The 18752-nt window shown below is 45.9% G+C and overlaps 2 protein-coding genes across 10 annotated transcripts in view; one reads left to right on the top strand and one right to left on the bottom strand.

Annotated features, from left to right (window-relative positions):
- LOC126035464 (uncharacterized) overlaps positions 1-18752 on the bottom strand; it is a 440127-nt gene that overhangs the window by 362556 nt on the left and 58819 nt on the right. Inside the window, exon 2 of one of the 9 annotated variants that reach the window (XM_049794080.1) lies at positions 7954-8126. The exons of 7 other annotated variants lie outside the window; for them this stretch is intronic. The gene's annotated coding sequence lies outside the window, so the exon portion shown is untranslated. Of the gene's footprint in view, positions 1-7953; positions 8351-18752 lie in introns of those variants that run through there. One more of the 9 variants, XM_049794078.1, reaches the window with a different exon arrangement.
- The window catches only part of LOC126035469 (uncharacterized), a 340981-nt gene that overhangs the window by 293774 nt on the left and 28455 nt on the right, over positions 1-18752 (top strand). The gene's annotated exons all lie outside the window — the stretch shown is intronic.

Genomic DNA, 18752 nt, shown 5'->3' with positions numbered 1-18752 from the left:
TCTTGGATGCACGGGTACAGGAGTTGCGAGAAAAAGCAACCAGAAAAGAGAATTCTTGGAAAACTGCTGCTCCAGTTTCCCGTGAGCAGTCCCCCAGACGCAGTAGATGGGCTGATCTCATTTCTGATCCCCTTGAAGGGACTTCCGATTTACGTGTGCAGAAAGTGAGTAACGGATGTTCTAACCAGGATTAGAGGGGCCCTGCCTCCAGCCAGGTGGAGGAGAGGGACAACCGAGTCTACTGGACAGTGTGGATTCGATGGCCTGGCACATCAGACCCACAGGAATATAAGGCTCTAGTGGACACTGGTGCACAATGTACCCTAATGCCATGGAGTTATAAAGGTGAAGAACCCATCTGTATCTCTGGTGTGACAGGGGGATCCCAAGAGCTAACCGTATTGGAAGCTGAAATGAGTCTAACCGGGAATGAGTGGCATAAACACCCCATTGCGACTGGCCCAGAGGCCCCGTGCATCCTTGGTATAGATTACCTCAGGAGGGGGTATTTCAAGGACCCAAAAGGGTACCGTTGGGCCTTTGGTATAGCTGCATTGGAGACGGAGGAGATTGAACAGCTGTCTACCCTGCCGGGTCTCTCCCAAGACCCTTCGGTTGTGGGGTTGCTGAAGGTTGAAGAACAACAGGTGCCAATTGCTACCACGACGGTGCACCGGCGACAATATCGCACCAACCGAGACTCCCTGATCCCAATCCATAAGCTGATTTGCCAACTGGAGAGCCAAGGAGTGATCAGCAAGACTCACTCACCCTTTAATAGTCCCATATGGCCCGTGCAGAAATCCAATGGGGAATGGCGACTAACAGTAGATTATCGTGGGCTGAATGAAGTCACGCCACCGCTAAGCGCTGCTGTGCCAGATATGTTAGAGCTTCAATATGAACTGGAATCAAAGGCAGCTAAGTGGTATGCCACAATTGACATTGCTAATGCATTTTTCTCCATTCCCTTGGCAGCGGAGTGCAGGCCTCAGTTTGCTTTCACTTGGAGGGGCGTCCAGTACACCTGGAATCGACTGCCCCAGGGGTGGAAACACAGCCCCACCATTTGTCATGGACTGATCCAGGCTGCACTAGAAAAAGGTGAAGCTCCAGAGCACCTGCAATATATTGATGACATCATCGTATGGGGCAACACGGCAGAAGAAGTTTTTGAGAAAGGGAAGAAAATAATCCAAATCCTTTTGAAGGCTGGTTTTGCCATAAAAGAAAGTAAGGTCAAGGGACCTGCGCAGGAGATCCAGTTCTTAGGAGTAAAATGGCAAGATGGGCGTCGTCAGATCCCTGTGGACGTCATCAACAAAATAGCAGCTATGTCCTCACCGACTAATAAAAAGGAAACACAGGCTTTCTTAGGTGTTGTGGGTTTTTGGAGAATGCATATTCCAAATTACAGTCAAATTGTAAGCCCTCTCTACCAAGTTACTCGGAAGAAGAACGATTTTAAATGGGGGCCTGAGCAACGACAAGCCTTTGAACAGATTAAGCAGGAGATTGTTCACGCAGTAGCTCTTGGGCCAGTCCGGACAGGACAAGATATTAAAAATATGCTCTACACTGCAACTGGGGAGAATGGCCCTACCTGGAGCCTTTGGCAGAAAGCACCTGGGGAGACCCGTGGCCGACCTCTGGGGTTTTGGAGTCGGGGATATCGAGGATCCGAGGCTCGCTATACTCCAACTGAAAAAGAGATCTTGGCAGCATATGAAGGAGTTCGAGCCGCCTCAGAAGTGGTTGGTACTGAAACACAGCTCTTCTTAGCACCTCGACTGCCAGTGCTGGGCTGGATGTTCAAAGGGAAAGTTTCCTCTACGCATCACGCGACTGACGCCACGTGGAGTAAGTGGATCGCACTGATCACACAGCGAGCTCGCATAGGAAACCCCGGTCGCCCAGGAATGTTAGAAGTGATCACGGACTGGCCAGAAGGCAAAGGTTTTGGAATGTCGCCAGAGAAAGAGGTGACACGGGCCGAAGAAGCCCCGCTGTATAATAAACTGCCAGAAAATGAGAGGCAATATGCCCTGTTCACTGATGGGTCCTGTCGCATTGTGGGAAAACATCGAAGGTGGAAGGCTGCTGTATGGAGTCCTACACGACTAGTCGCAGAAACTGCTGAAGGAGAAGGTGAATCGAGTCAGTTTGCAGAGGTGAAAGCCATCCAGCTAGCGTTAGACATTGCTGAAGGAGAAAAGTGGCCAGTGCTTTATCTCTATACTGACTCGTGGATGGTGGCAAATGCCCTATGGGGGTGGCTACAGCAATGGAAGAAGGGCAATTGGCAGCGCAGAGGTAAACCCATCTGGGATGCCGCACTGTGGCAAGATATCATTATTCGGATAGAGAAGCTAGTGGTAAAAGTACGTCACGTAGATGCTCATGTACCCAAGAGTCGAGCCACTGAAGAACATCAAAACAACCACCAGGCAGATCAGGCCGCCAAGATTGAAGTGTCTCAGGTGGACCTGGACTGGCAACGTAGAGGTGAGCTATTTATGGCTCAGTGGGCCCACGATACCTCAGGCCATCAGGGAAGAGATGCAACATATAGATGGGCTCGAGATCGAGGGGTGGACTTGACCATGGACACTATCTCACAGGTCATCCATGAATGTGAAACATGTGCTGCAATTAAGCAAGCCAAGCGGCAAAAACCCCTGTCGCATGGAGGACGATGGCTGAAATATAAACAGTGGGAGGCCTGGCAGATTGACTATATCACACTCCCACGAACACGCCAAGGCAAGTGCCATGTGCTTACAATGGTGGAAGCAACCACTGGGTGGCTGGAAACATACCCTGTGTCCCATGCCACTGCCCAGAACACTATCCTGGGCCTTGAAGAGAAAATTTTATGGCAACACGGCACCCCAGAAAGAATCGAGTCGGACAACGGGACTCACTTCCGAAACAACCTCGTAGACACCTGGGCCAAAGAACATGGCATTGAGTGGGTGTATCACATCCCTTATCACGCACCAGCCTCCGGAAAAATTGAACGGTACAATGGACTGCTGAAAACTACATTGAGAGCAATGGGGGGTGGAACTTTCAAGCATTGGGATACACATTTAACAAAAGCCACCTGGTTAGTTAATACTAGAGGATCCGCCAATCGGGCTGGCCCCGCCCAACCAAGAGATCCACATACTGTAGAAGGGGATAAAGTCCCTGTAGTGCGCATGAGGAGTATGTTAGGAAAGACAGTCTGGGTTAGTCCTCCCTCAAGCAGAAGCAAACCCATTCAAGGGGTTGTTTTTGCTCAAGGACCTGGGTACACCTGGTGGGTGATGCAGAAGGATGGGGAGGTTCGATGTGTACCTCAGGGAGATTTGATTTTGGGAGAGAATAGCCAGTGAATTGGGCTGTATGATATTTAACTGCTAAATAACCTGCCAATGCATGTCATTGTATCTATAGTGTCTATATGCCATATCAAGGGTATTATTGTGAGAATTATCCAAATGACTACAGGATGGACTTTTGAAACTGAGCCAAGTACAACAGCGATAGAACTTGAACTGGCACCCACCAATTTCCTCAAGATCAACATCTTCGACCTGCAGACCAGGGGCATGAGTTGCACCAAATGTACTACCCACAAGTTCCAGAGGCAGCGTACAACAACCCAACATCTCACACCATCTCTCTCTTATCCTGAAGAAGTGTTACAACAGATAGAGCCCCAAAATCGATGGACACATTAGAGGGATAGCCCATAGGCTAAAGGAACACCGTGTGTGTGTGTGCGAGGTCAGGGGGTGGAGTCCATATACTTATATATAAGACAAGGAAAGTTGTAGTGGTTGATTGGAAAAAAAAAAAAAAAAAAAAAAAAAAAAAAAAAAAAAGTAAGATCTGGGCATGATGTAGATGGTATAGAATAAGGGGTGGATAATGTCCTGGGTTCAGCTGGGATAGAGTTAATTTTTACAGGAACCTGGGAGGTGGGGGCATAGCCGGGGCAGCTGACCTGAACTAGCCAAGGAGCTATTCCATACCATGTGACATCCTGCCCAGTATATAAATGGGGAGCGGGCCGGGGGGTGGTCTCTGTTTTCGGTGGGGGAAGTGGCGGAGCGTCGGGTCCCGGGTGGTGAGCAGTTGCACTGTGCATCACTCTTTTTGTATACTTTTTTTTCATTAGTGCCGTTGTTGTTGTTGTAATCTCTTTTGTGTTTGTCCCAGTAAACTGCCTTTATCTCAACCCTCGAGGTTCCAGTTTCTTTTCCTTTTCTCTCCTCCGTCTCCTCCCCATCCCACCGGAGGGGGGCGGAGGAGTGAGCGAGCGGCTGCGTGGTCCTTTGTTACCGGCCGGGCTGAAACCACGACAAACATAAATCAACATAAAGACCAGTGACTCTTAGACCAATATAATGAATGCTTAGAACAAATTTGTTTTATCAACCTCTGGTCAGGTTTGTCGTTATCTTAATCCTTCGTGCCCCACGTTGGGCATCAAAAAGGACTGTGGTGGTTTAACCCCAGCCAGCAACTAAGCACCACGCAGCCGCTCACTCACTCCCCCCGATCCTGGTTTCAGCTGGGATAGAGTTAACGGTCTTTCCAGTAGCTGGTATAGTGCTATGTTTTGAGTTCAGTATGCGAAGAATGTTGATAACACTGATGTTTTCAGTTGTTGCTAAGTATTGTTTAGACTGAAGTCAAGGATTTCTCAGCTTCTCATGCCCAGCCAGCAAGAAAGCTGGAGGGGCACAAGAAGTTAGCACAGGACACAGCCAGGGCACGTGACCCAAACCGGCCAATGGTGTATTCCATACCATGTGATGTCCCATCTAGTATAGGAACTGGGGGGAGTGGGGGGGGAATGGCCTCTTGGGGACTAGCTGGGTGTCAATCGGTGGGTAGTGAGCAATTGCCCTGCGCATCAATTGTACATTCCAATCCTTTTATTACTGCTGTTGTCATTTTATTAGTGTTATCGTTATCATTATTAGTTTCTTCTTTTCTGTTCTATTAAACCATTCTTATCTCAACCCACGGGTTTTGCTTCTTTTCCCGATTTTCTCCCCCATCCCACTGAGTGGGGGGGAGTGAGTGAGCGGCTGTGTGGTGCTTAGTTGCTGGCTGGGGTTAAACCACGACACTGCAAACCAGAAGTCCCTTCATCAGGGTCAGAAGTAAGATCAGCCCTTCTACTCTACCCAATAGAAACTGGAGCAGTAATTTTCCTGTATGGATGCCTTTTGGCTGTTTTGGGCAAAACAGACTCAACTTGAGTAATTTAACTTAATTTAAAACATTTAATTACTGATTTGGGTATTTGGGGGAAAAAAGAAAAAAGACAAACACTTAAGGAAAACACTTTTCCTCCGCCTTTCCCAGGCTCAACTTCAGTCCAGACAGCTCTTGTCCCCCCTTCGTAGTCTCCACTCCCCTTGTTATCAGCACATCTTACACTCAGTCCCTTCACAGTGAGGCCACAGGTGGTGCAGGAGGTTGGGGTCAGGACACAGTGGTTTCTTTTTGCCACTCCTTGTTCCTTACTCTTATCTTCTGCTGCTCTTTCCTTCTACTCATTTCCTCTGCTCCAGCATGGGTTCCTCCACAGGCTGCAGTCCCTTCAGGGGTGTACCTGCTCCAGCGTGGAGTTCCCCCTACTGTTCTGGCCTTGTTTCTTTTTTCCCTTGATATTTACCACCCTTTCTTAAATATGTTTTCATAGAGGCACCACAAACTCCTCTGGCTCAGCTTTGCCCTGTGGTAGGCCCACTGTTAAGATGGCTGGAATCAGCTGTGACCAGCACAGGGTGATGGGTGCACTCCTCCTGTTTGAACTAACTGAACTTTGGTCCAGGCAGATGCTCAACAAGTAGGTCTAACCAAAGTTCATCCTATTGTGTAAGGCTATCGGCGAGAACCCAGCACGAAAATCACAAAAACGGTTTGGCTGGAGACTGGGCTGACAAGTGGCAGAAACTGCAAGAACATAGCAGAGAACCTGACTACGAGCCAACCACTTTACGCTATATATAAATATCTGCAGCCATCAGGCTCCATTGAGTTCTCCCTCCATAGCAGCTGGCCGTGCAGCGGTGATCTCCCCTTGACTAGGGATGCCTCTCAAGGTGTCGTGGTTTCAGCCCGGCCGGTAACAAAGGACCACGCAGCCGCTCGCTCACTCCTCCGCCCCCCTCCGGTGGGATGGGGAGGAGACGGAGGAGAGAAAAGAAAAAGAAACTGGAACCTCGAGGGTTGAGATAAAGGCAGTTTACTGGGACAAACACAAAGAGATTACAACAACAACAATGGCACTAATGAAAAAAAAAGTATACAAAAAGAGTGATGCACAGTGCAACTGCTCACCACCCGGGACCCGACGCTCCGCCACTTCCCCCACCGAAAACAGAGACCACCCCCCGGCCCGCTCCCCATTTATATACTGGGCAGGATGTCACATGGTATGGAATAGCTCCTTGGCTAGTTCAGGTCAGCTGCCCCGGCTATGCCCCCACCTCCCAGGTTCCTGTAAAAATTAACTCTATCCCAGCTGAACCCAGGACATTATCCACCCCTTATTCTATACCATCTACATCATGCCCAGATCTTACATTTTTTTTTTCCCAATCAACCACTACAACTTTCCTTGTCTTATATATAAGTATATGGACTCCACCCCCTGACCTCGCACACACACACACGGTGTTCCTTTAGCCTATGGGCTATCCCTCTAATGTGTCCATCGATTTTGGGGCTCTATCTGTTGTAACACTTCTTCAGGATAAGAGAGAGATGGTGTGAGATGTTGGGTTGTTGTACGCTGCCTCTGGAACTTGTGGCTAGTACATTTGGTGTAACTCATGCCCCTGGTCTGCAGGTCGAAGATGTTGATCTTGAGGAAATTGGTGGGTGCCAGTTCAAGTTCTATCGCTGTTGTACTTGGCTCAGTTTCAAAAGTCCATCCTGTAGTCATTTGGATAATTCTCACAATAATACCCTTGATATGGCATATAGACACTATAGATACAATGACATGCATTGGCAGGTTATTTAGCAGTTAAATATCATACAGCCCAATTCACTGGCTATTCTCTCCCAAAATCAAATCTCCCTGAGGTACACATCGAACCTCCCCATCCTTCTGCATCACCCACCAGGTGTACCCAGGTCCTTGAGCAAAAACAACCCCTTGAATGGGTTTGCTTCTGCTTGAGGGAGGACTAACCCAGACTGTCTTTCCTAACACACTCCTCATGCGCACTACAGGGACTTTATCCCCTTCTACAGTATGTGGAACTCTTGGTTGGGCGGGGCCAGCCCGATTGGCAGATCCTCTAGTATTAACTAACCAGGTGGCTTTTGTTAAATGTGTATCCCAATGCTTGAAAGTTCCACCCCCCATCGCTCTCAATGTAGTTTTCAGCAGTCCATTGTACCGTTCAATTTTTCCGGAGGCTGGTGCGTGATAAGGGATTGATACACCCACTCAATGCCATGTTCTTTGGCCCAGGTGTCTACGAGGTTGTTTCGGAAGTGAGTCCCGTTGTCCGACTCGATTCTTTCTGGGGTGCCGTGTTGCCATAAAATTTTCTCTTCAAGGCCCAGGATAGTGTTCTGGGCAGTGGCATGGGACACAGGGTATGTTTCCAGCCATCCAGTGGTTGCTTCCACCATTGTAAGCACATGGCACTTGCCTTGGCGTGTTCGTGGGAGTGTGATATAGTCAATCTGCCAGGCCTCCCACTGTTTATATTTCAGCCATTGCCCTCCATGCGACAGGGGTTTTTGCCACTTGGCTTGCTTAATTGCAGCACATGTTTCACATTCATGGATGACCTGTGCGATAGTGTCCATGGTCAAGTCCACCCCTCGATCTCGAGCCCATCTATATGTAGCATCTCTTCCCTGATGGCCTGAGGTATCGTGGGCCCACTGAGCCATAAATAGCTCACCCCTACGTTGCCAGTCCAGGTCCACCTGAGACACTTCAATCTTGGCGGCCTGATCTGCCTGGTGGTTGTTTTGATGTTCTTCAGTGGCTCGACTCTTGGGTACATGAGCATCTACGTGACGTACTTTTACCACTAGCTTCTCTATCCGAACAGCGATATCTTGCCACAGTGCGGCAGCCCAGATGGGTTTACCTCTGCGCTGCCAATTGCCCTTCTTCCATTGCTGTAGCCACCCCCATAGGGCATTTGCCACCATCCACGAGTCAGTATAGAGTTAGAGCACTGGCCACTTTTCTCTTCCAGCAATGTCTAACGCTAGCTGGATGGCTTTCACCTCTGCAAACTGACTCGATTCACCTTCTCCTTCAGCAGTTTCTGCGACTTGTCGTGTAGGACTCCATACAGCAGCCTTCCACCTTCGATATTTTCCCACAATGCGACAGGACCCATCAGTGAACAGGGCATATTGCCTCTCATTTTCTGGCAGTTTATTATACAGCGGGGCTTCTTCGGCCCGTGTCACCTCTTTCTCTGGCGACATTCCAAAACCTTTGCCTTCTGGCCAGTCCGTGATCACTTCTAACATTCCTGGGCGACTGGGGTTTCCTATGCGAGCTCGCTGTGTGATCAGTGCGATCCACTTACTCCACGTGGCGTCAGTCGCGTGATGCGTAGAGGAAACTTTCCCTTTGAACATCCAGCCCAGCACTGGCAGTCGAGGTGCTAAGAAGAGCTGTGTTTCAGTACCAACCACTTCTGAGGCGGCTCGAACTCCTTCATATGCTGCCAAGATCTCTTTTTCAGTTGGAGTATAGCGAGCCTCATATCCTCGATATCCCCGACTCCAAAACCCCAGAGGTCGGCCACGGGTCTCCCCAGGTGCTTTCTGCCAAAGGCTCCAGGTAGGGCCATTCTCCCCTGCTGCAGTGTAGAGTCTATTTTTAATATCTCGTCCTGTCCGGACTGGCCCAAGAGCTACTGCGTGAACAATCTCCTGCTTAATCTGTTCAAAGGCTTGTCGTTGCTCAGGCCCCCATTTAAAATCGTTCTTCTTCTGAGTAACTTGGTAGAGAGGGCTTACAATTTGACTGTAATTTGGAATATGCATTCTCCAAAAACCCACAACACCTAAGAAAGCCCGTCTTTCCTTTTTATTAGTCGGTGAGGACATAGCTGCTATTTTGTTGATGACGTCCACAGGGATCTGACGACGCCCATCTTGCCATTTTACTCCTAAGAACTGGATCTCCTGCGCAGGTCCCTTGACCTTACTTTCTTTTATGGCAAAACCAGCCTTCAAAAGGATTTGGATTATTTTCTTCCCTTTCTCAAAAACTTCTTCTGACGTGTTGCCCCATACGATGATGTCATCAATATATTGCAGGTGCTCTGGAGCTTCACCTTTTTCTAGTGCAGCCTGGATCAGTCCATGACAAATGGTGGGGCTGTGTTTCCACCCCTGGGGCAGTCGATTCCAGGTGTACTGGACGCCCCTCCAAGTGAAAGCAAACTGAGGCCTGCACTCCACTGCCAAAGTAATGGAGAAAAATGCATTAGCAATTTCAATGGTGGCATACCACTTAGCTGCCTTTGATTCCAGTTCATATTGAAGCTCTAACATATCTGGCACAGCAGCGCTCAGCGGTGGCGTGACTTCATTCAGCCCACGATAATCTACTGTTAGTCGCCATTCCCCATTGGATTTCTGCACGGGCCATATGGGACTATTAAAGGGTGAGTGAGTCTTGCTGATCACTCCTTGGCTCTCCAGTTGGCAAATCAGCTTATGGATTGGGATCAGGGAGTCTCGGTTGGTGCGATATTGTCGCCGGTGCACCGTCGTGGTAGCAATTGGCACCTGTTGTTCTTCAACCTTCAGCAACCCCACAACCGAAGGGTCTTGGGAGAGACCCGGCAGGGTAGACAGCTGTTCAATCTCCTCCGTCTCCAATGCAGCTATACCAAAGGCCCAACGGTACCCTTTTGGGTCCTTGAAATACCCCCTCCTGAGATAATCTATACCAAGGATGCACGGGGCCTCTGGGCCAGTCGCAATGGGGTGTTTATGCCACTCATTCCCGGTTAGACTCATTTCAGCTTCCAATACGGTTAGCTCTTGGGATCCCCCTGTCACACCAGAGATACAGATGGGTTCTTCACCTTTATAACTCCATGGCATTAGGGTACATTGTGCACCAGTGTCCACTAGAGCCTTATATTCCTGTGGGTCTGATGTGCCAGGCCATCGAATCCACACTGTCCAGTAGACTCGGTTGTCCCTCTCCTCCACCTGGCTGGAGGCAGGGCCCCTCTAATCCTGGTTAGAACATCCGTTACTCACTTTCTGCACACGTAAATCGGAAGTCCCTTCAAGGGGATCAGAAATGAGATCAGCCCATCTACTGCGTCTGGGGGACTGCTCACGGGAAACTGGAGCAGCAGTTTTCCAAGAAGAATTCTCTTTTCTGGTTGCTTTTTCTCGCAACTCCTGTACCCGTGCATCCAAGACTGAAGTGGGTTTTCCATCCCACTTCCTCATGTCCTCTCCATGGTCACGCAGGTAAAACCACAGGTTAGCCTGTCGAGTATACTTTCTCTCTCCTCTCTCTTGGGCAGAGGAATGCTTACTCCCAATAACTGCGATGCGGGCCTGTACAGGTGAGGAGGAGGATAGATACACTTTGAATTGCTGGAACTCTCGGGACAACTCCTCTACAGCTGAGACACAGGCCCGTAGGGAGGAAGAGAGACTCCCTTCGTATTGCCGGAGTTGGACAGCCAATTCATCCACCGTTTGTCCATAGCCTTCTCTCCAGGACATTACTGCCAACGAGTTGGCATAGGTTGGTGGTGCACTTCGTAGAAACTTCCGCCACATGGGTTGTGTGCATTGGACTTCATCTGGATCTGTGGGTGACTGCGCATTTTCTGGATCATTGTAAATCACCTCCAGCACGGCTAATTCTCTCAGGTACTGGATACCTCTCTCCATGGTGGTCCACTTGCCTTGGTGACATGTAACTTCATCCCTGAAGGGGTATCTTTCCTTTACACCTAACAGAAGTCGCCTCCAGAGGCTGAGGACTTGTGTTTTTCTCCCAATCGCCTTGTCGATGCCCCCTTCCCTAGACAGAGATCCCAACTGCTTGGCTTCCTTACCCTCTAATTCCACACTACTAGCCCCGCTATCCCAGCATCGGAGCAGCCAGGTAACAATGTGCTCACCTGGGTGGCGGCTAAAATCTTTTCGCATGTCACGCAACTCACTCATGGATAGAGATCGGGTAATTATTTCAGGTTCTGCCTCTACCTCCTGTTCTCGCGATGACCCTGGTTCATCTTCATCTCTCGCTAAGCGAACTGATTTCTTTGTGTGTTTCTTTTTCTGTACAGGGGCGACTGATACTGGCACAGGCTGGTTCTCTGGTTTAGCTGCAGTGTCTGTCACCGGGGTAGGGGTAGTCATGGTACCTGTTGTCGTGGTATGGACAGCCACGGTGCTTGTTGTCGGGGTAGGGGCAGCCACGGTGTCTGTTGTCAGGGTTTGGGTAGCCACGGTGCATGTTGTCCTGTTTTCCATCTTTTCCCCTTTTCCCCCCGAGGGTGCTGCATAATATCAAGCAGTGTTTGGTAGATAATGGCCAGGGCCCACCACAGTGAGGCGAGTTGTATGTCTTTGGAATAGCCACAGCATTTTTCTTTCAAATATTCTGTCACTTCATAAGGGTTCTGTAGTTGTTCGGGAGTGAACTTCCAAGTCACTGGCGGTGAGAAATTCTCTAGATACTTGCCCATATGCTCCCACATGCCGTGCCACCCATGAGTATCCAGCTTTGGGGGAGATCTCTGAGTGGTACTCTTAAAGAGCGTTTTTGTAGCCCTAAACAAGACCTGAAACATATTCAGGAGGCATAGCACTAACAGCACACTGGCTTGCGCATCCCAAGGATATTCAAAATTCTCAAAAGCTGTTGTAATTAGTCGGAAGGAGAAGAGGGAGGTGAACGGACGGGGGGAGGTATCCCCCCCTAATTTCCCCATGGATTGGGTGTAATTACCAATAAAATCCGACATAAGGCGCCCAAAGTATGGAAATATTATCACTGCCTCATACAGATACCAGCTTAACCTCATGACCAGTGATGTAATCATTTCATAAATCGACATTGCCCAGTACAGCAAAATGATAATCCCAATCACTCTCCCAGAGATGAGATACGCATCTACAGGCAGTACATAGAGCATATAAGAGCTTACAAAACGCCACCATGTAAACAAATGAAACAACATTGTGACTAACATCTATATGTCTAAGAAATGCGTTTGGCAAATTTGTTTCAACACACTCTGGCCAGATCTGTCGTTATCTCAACCCTTCTGCCCCACGTTGGGCGCCAAAAAGGACTGTCGTGGTTTCAGCCCGGCCGGTAACAAAGGACCACGCAGCTGCTCGCTCACTCCTCCGCCCCCCTCCAGTGGGATGGGGAGGAGACGGAGGAGAGAAAAGAAAAAGAAACTGGAACCTCGAGGGTTGAGATAAAGGCAGTTTACTGGGACAAACACAAAGAGATTACAACAACAACAACGGCACTAATGAAAAAAAAAGTATACAAAAAGAGTGATGCACAGTGCAACTGCTCACCACCCGGGACCCGACGCTCCGCCACTTCCCCCACCGAAAACAGAGACCACCCCCCGGCCCGCTCCCCATTTATATACTGAGCATGATGGCACATGGTATGGAATACCTCCTTGGCTAGTCCAGGTCAGCTGCCCCGGCTATGCCCCCACCTCCCAGGTTCCTGTAAAAATTAACTCTATCCCAGCTGAACCCAGGACACAAGGTTACCCTCAGGTCTGAGAGATCCCTTACCCAGCATCTGATGTCTACAGCGAGGTCAGTGACATTTTTTACACATCAAGCTATGGCTTAATTATTAGACATGTAGTAAGTAGTAGTAGAGTGCTTGACCGTCATTTAATCATCGTTTAATCATTGTTTAATAAAACCTTTTGGTTAACTCCACGACGATGACTCATCTCAATAATTCTTCTGCAACAGTGCCCCAGCCTAATGCATGGACAACCCCACTAAAAAGGAAACCAGGGTTTATATATGTTAAAATACAGTTGCATAGACCAATCAAATTACTGACGTTAAGGGGTGGGCTGATCAATTACTATTGCTTGTGTAATCTGTGTGTACTTGTCCTGTGCAGGTGGCGTGGACGTATGGTCAGTGGTGTGTTCATCTTCAGTGTTCTAAACCGATGTCCTGTGCAGGTGGGGGGGGATTTATCCTGGCTTCTGGTCGATTGCAGTTTTGGCCATGGTCATATGTCCGATTTCATTGAAGGGTAAATCTTCTATTGTTTTATCATTGGTATGGGGTGTTCTCAGACAGTGAGAGCTGGCTTAGGTCAGGTCTTTAGGTCACATTGACCCTGAGGTAAAAGCTCATAGTCTCAGGTAATGTTTATTCTTCTAAGCAAGTCGTATTGCAGTTAGCGCCTTGCCTTTCACAGCTTTTTACTTTATTCTGCTTCTGTAGCATACTCGGTGTGATAGATGACTACTTAAAGGTATTTCAGAGTTGATTTATAGTCTAGCCATATGAACATTAGAGATGGGTGTGAATCTTGAAGAAGTAAAAAAAAATAGTCAAGTGGAAAACCATTAAATACCTAAGTGCTATGCTAAATTATTCTACTTCGGCAGTCCCAGAGAAGTCTTTGTATGTTCACAGAGGAATATTAAATAGCCTTTACCAAACAAAAAAGGCAATCAATTTGCTCCATAGTTAAAGTTTTTCATTTGTTCAGTAGAGTCTATTGTATAGCAAATTCTCCTTATTTTAACAACATGAGAATGAACTCTGGAAATGGAATATATGCCATGAGGTTCCTGCTTTGGGAAAGGATACAAAGTATGATATGAATATCAATAACAGGGATATCATCTTTGCATTCTTTTTCATAGATAATTAAATTTTTCCTATTCCCACCTTACAAACTTTGAGCACATCTGTCATGTTGCAAGGGGAGGCAGGAAATACCTTAAAGATTGACCATCCCTTCCACAAAGCGCTACCATTAAGTATGTGAAAGCGCAGTGCTGAAACCACAAGAACTGACTTTGATTTCTGATACAAATTGTGCATACAAAGGGTTACAGAGTCTGCGGGTGTATAGAGATCACAACTGTGGGTTTCTAGGATTTCATTATACACAAGGACATGGAGGCTTTTCCCTGTAAATTTCTCTATTATGGATAACTAAAAATACCACACAGATCACCACTAGCAAGTATAGCTATGATTAATAAAGAGAAAATTTATATATCAAGCTATTACAAATTATTAGCAGCAATCAAGTTTAGCAGCAATCAATAATAGAAGCAACAACTGTGTATATATTACAGGTTACTACAAACTCATCATTAGAGAAGCAAACTTATCAACAATATAACAGCAGATATACTTATGATAGATTACTTATGTGGATATATAATACCAGTATCAAGCGAATTAGGTTTTAAAAGGGGCCAAACCATCCCAGAGGGGAGGACAAACCAATCCCAGAGGGGGTCCCAACCATCCCAAAGGTGGGGGGACAAACCAAACCGACCCCAAAAGTGGGCCCAGAGGGGGACCAATAAAGTAAGAAACAGAGTCTTACTTCAAAGATGAACCGCGTCACAGAGTTTGGAATCAGCCAGACATCCCCGGCGAGGGTCCAAGATCTTGTAGAAAGTTTATGCAGAGAATTCTACTTGTTTAGGAAAAGGGAAACTACGTGCAGCGTGGGAAGGAAGTTCTCAGAGAGAGACACTCCATTTTGGATAAAAATTAAGTCATTTTTATATCCTGGAGACATAAGAGGGCATAGGACAACACCACTTTGAGCAGTCAAGAGATGCTGTTAATTTCTATTTTTCACCTGGAACAACCAATAGATGATGATATTTTCTGTTCTTTCATAACAATTTTTATTTTCCCAGGCTCTTTTCCTGTTCTTGCAGTTAGAACAGCTAATGGATGTCAGTTACCAATTCTTACTTTCTCAGGATGTTTTCCCTGACTTTTTTTTTTTTCACCTTTTCAGGCGACAAGTTGTGTTACATTTCCTTGGGGTTTTGGCGCTTATCAATGGTATCTCAGGAAGTCTCTGGTTTCTAGGTACCCAGCTGCACTTCAGAGATGCCAGCTGCACTTTCCAAGGATGCTTTTGTTCCTAGCTTAGTTCCCAGGCTCACAGTTCATAGAATAGTTTGGGTTGGAAGGGACCTTTAAAGGTCATGTAGTGCAACCCTCCTGCAATGAGCAGGGACATCTTCAACTAGATCAGGTTGCTCAGAGCCCTGTCCAACCTGACCTTGAATGTTTCTGGGGATGGGGCATCTACAACCTATCTGGGCAACCTGTTGCAGTGTTTCACCATGCCTATCATAAAAAATGTCTTCCTTATAATTAGTCTAAATCTACCTTCTTTTAGTTTAAAACATTACCCCTTGTCCTATCGCAACAGGCCTACTAAAAAGTCTGTCCCCATCTTTCTTAGAAGCCCCCTTTAAGTATTGAAAGGTGGCAATAGGGTCTCCCCAGAGCCTTCCCTTCTCCAGGCTGAACAACCCCAACTCTCTCAGCCTTTCCTCATAGGAGAGGTGTTCCATCCCTCTGATCATTTTTGTGGCCCTCTTCTGGACCCACTCCAACAGACCCATGCAGGCATTTTCTCTGTCTGTATTTTTCAGCAGACATCTTCTTCTGTTCAGTAATTTTCCCCTTCTAACCAGGCCGCCTTTATGACTGCTCACAGCATACTGAGAGCTTAAATTTTTTTATGCCTTCTAGAGTACACTCTGCTGGATGATAAAAATCAGATTACTTTAGATCTAAACATATGACACTGCTGGGTATTTTTATACTTGATTTTGGAAGATTTATTACCCTTGGATCTTTGAAATACCAGCTGATCTGAAGGAAAAGATCAGATGTTAAAATCCCAAAGTCTTATGCAGAGTAAATACATACTTGTAAACCTAATATGCGTATTTAATTCTTCCATTTGCAAGTGAAATTAAGTGTTCATATGAACAAAAGACCAGAAGAACAGACAATCTAGCCCACAGTTTATAACTTAAAATTTAAAAATGCTAAGGTCCTTCCTACCCCACACTTTCCTACATACTAACCCCAAATTTGGCCCCCAAATTTTTTTGGCCTAATTTAGATACTAATCTCTTTTTCAAAGAGACTTGTCTTCTTGAGGTTCATCTATACAATAAAATGAAGGTATGACTGTAACGTGATAGCTTATGCATGCTCTTCTTATTCTGTCTTAATAAAGCAGTTATTTTATAAAGCCGTTTGTTGCCAGGCCTTTCTTACTGAGATCCAGAAAGAACCCTGCACCATCTCTCCCCTCCCCTGCCCCAGTGCAGAACACTATGGAAATTAAATATATTGTCATATAGATATCCCCTGATTTGCCTAAATGTTGTTTAGTCCCAGCTGTTTCTTTCAAGAAGTTTATATATAAAAAAGCAATCTCTTAATTTAGAATCTATACCTCAAGATAAAGGAACCTCCATGTGCTCCAGGGCAAATCATAATGGAAATGCCAGGTTTAACATAATTTTAATGGAAAAATACTTATTTTATCCTTCTCAATTGCATTTAAACAACGGGTTTTCTATTATGATCGTTTATGGTTATCATTTTGGCTGCTCTGAGCAGCAGTATATGGGTTTAGCTGCCTTCTCTCCTCAGAAGGAAAAATGAAGTTTGAAAGACTGTTCATTATCTTCATGGCATGTGTTGACTGCACTGATTCTTCATCTGCCAAACTGCGTATGATGGCTTCTGTCTCATCTGAAGACCTCTAGAAATTAACTGATCAAATTAATTTTAATATAATCCCACATAGACCCTGCTGCCTCTGCAGTTGTTAATGTTATATACAGTTTATTTAAACTACCTGGAGACATCATGAAAACTACCTCCAATACATCCAAAAAAATATGAAACAAAAGCCTGTTTCAACTTTTTTTTTTCAAAAAAATGATTTGGTTTTGGCTACTTTTTTCTGCAAGATAAAATTTGGAACCTCAATACTTGCTGAATTAATTTCAATTCAGTTGGTCATACCTCCCAAATAACTGGAACGGATAGAGTATAGTTCCATCATGGTTTAATCCCAGTGCAATAACTGGCTATATGGTATATACCAAAGCATTGCATATTGTGAGGATAAAAGCAATAATTTTATCACCTTCTGCATGATAGGTAAAGTTGACTAATTGCCACCATGATTGAAACTCTTTTTCAAATTCTGAGGCATTGTCCAAATCAATTTTCGAATTTCAGTGGGAAAGATGCCTCCCTCTCCTTTTCTAATGATAGCTGCTGCTATAAACTGTATCCATGACTGTGCTTGGATGCAGCTCAAAGCAAGGGGAATATGACCTTGGGTTGCTCTGAGGGCTTTTACAATTAATCGATGATCATTTTCTTCAATTCGTTCCCAATGGGGTAAAATGTCTGATAGGAGCCATTGACTTGCTCCTAAGGCCAATAAGGATGATTTTAATGGATATGCCAATCTCCTTAGCTCGTCTGTAGTAGTAGTTATTTTATTCATTAGGATCTCAGCATCTATGCTATTTACTATTCCTAATCCTATTCTAAATAACCCAGTGGCGTCTTGTGGCATGTGTCAAGGTTGTTTCAGAGATTGTCCATGTAACCATGCCAACCAGTGTGAGCACTTCCCAAAAAGGTAGAACAGTTTGGTTTAATTGCTTTGATATTAATGTGTAGTGCTAGCTCTACCCTTTTTAGAGACCAACTAGGGTTAAAGAGAACTTGTTGTCCCATGTTTCTAATTATGTAAGGGCCTGTGCTGAAGATGTGAGGAGTCGGCTCAATAGGAGGCTGAGTTGGTGCAAATGGCCGTTCAACTTCAATTTTAAACTGGACTGTCGTGCTGGAACTGATCTCAAAATTGGCCCAGAAACACATTATGAGTGCTGAGCGAACAGGGTAAAAGTATACCAACATTCGCTTCCATAGGGACAGGCATGTATGTAATCAAAGTTGTGTTTGAGTTTATTTCCAGCATATTCTATGGTAGTTCGTGAGGCTGTTGCACATTCAGTGTTGTTTTCAATTCGACATCCTACTGAAATGGCATCTCTGCTTTTCCCCATCAGAGACAGAATCCGTTGATCTCTGTCTTCATCTTTTATGACCTGTTTTTGCTTGGAAAAGGTAAAATTATTTTGTAACACCACTACAGATAAATTTGGTGTGGATCCATTATAATCAGTGTAGGCATTGATCCATGGCCACTTTATTGTACATGTGTTCCATACATATTTGATGTCTCTACAACCCCAAATACAATATGCAATTACAGGTTTGGTGAACGTGAAATTATGTCACCAATCTAAATTTGGTTATTTACCCAGCAGCTAATTTGTATTTTCTCCCCCAATATGGCCTAAAAACTGGGATTCCACATCCACATGGAGCTCATTCAGGATTCCTGTGAACAAAAAAAAAGGGAAGAAAATATGCTCGGTTGTATTCAACCAGCAGGGTTAAAAGGAAGGTGAGATTCACCAGGTGCTAATTCGGTGTACCTTTTCTGAGCAATCTCTGGCTTCCCATGTGTAGGGATTTTTGGGTGTACTTAGTACCATTGGTACTGTTCCAATCTGAGGCATTTTCACCAGTACAGGTTGTCTGGTGTAAAATTCCATAGAATATACTCCTGGCTTGGTATGAACTTTCGGGGCAGTTGTATTAGCAGATAC

Source organism: Accipiter gentilis, chromosome W, assembly GCF_929443795.1.
Source record: "Accipiter gentilis chromosome W, bAccGen1.1, whole genome shotgun sequence".
NCBI classification, from domain to species: Eukaryota; Metazoa; Chordata; class Aves; order Accipitriformes; family Accipitridae; genus Astur; species Astur gentilis.
The sequence above is the reverse complement of the archived record's forward strand: the minus strand, read 5'-3'. Positions and strand labels throughout refer to the sequence as shown.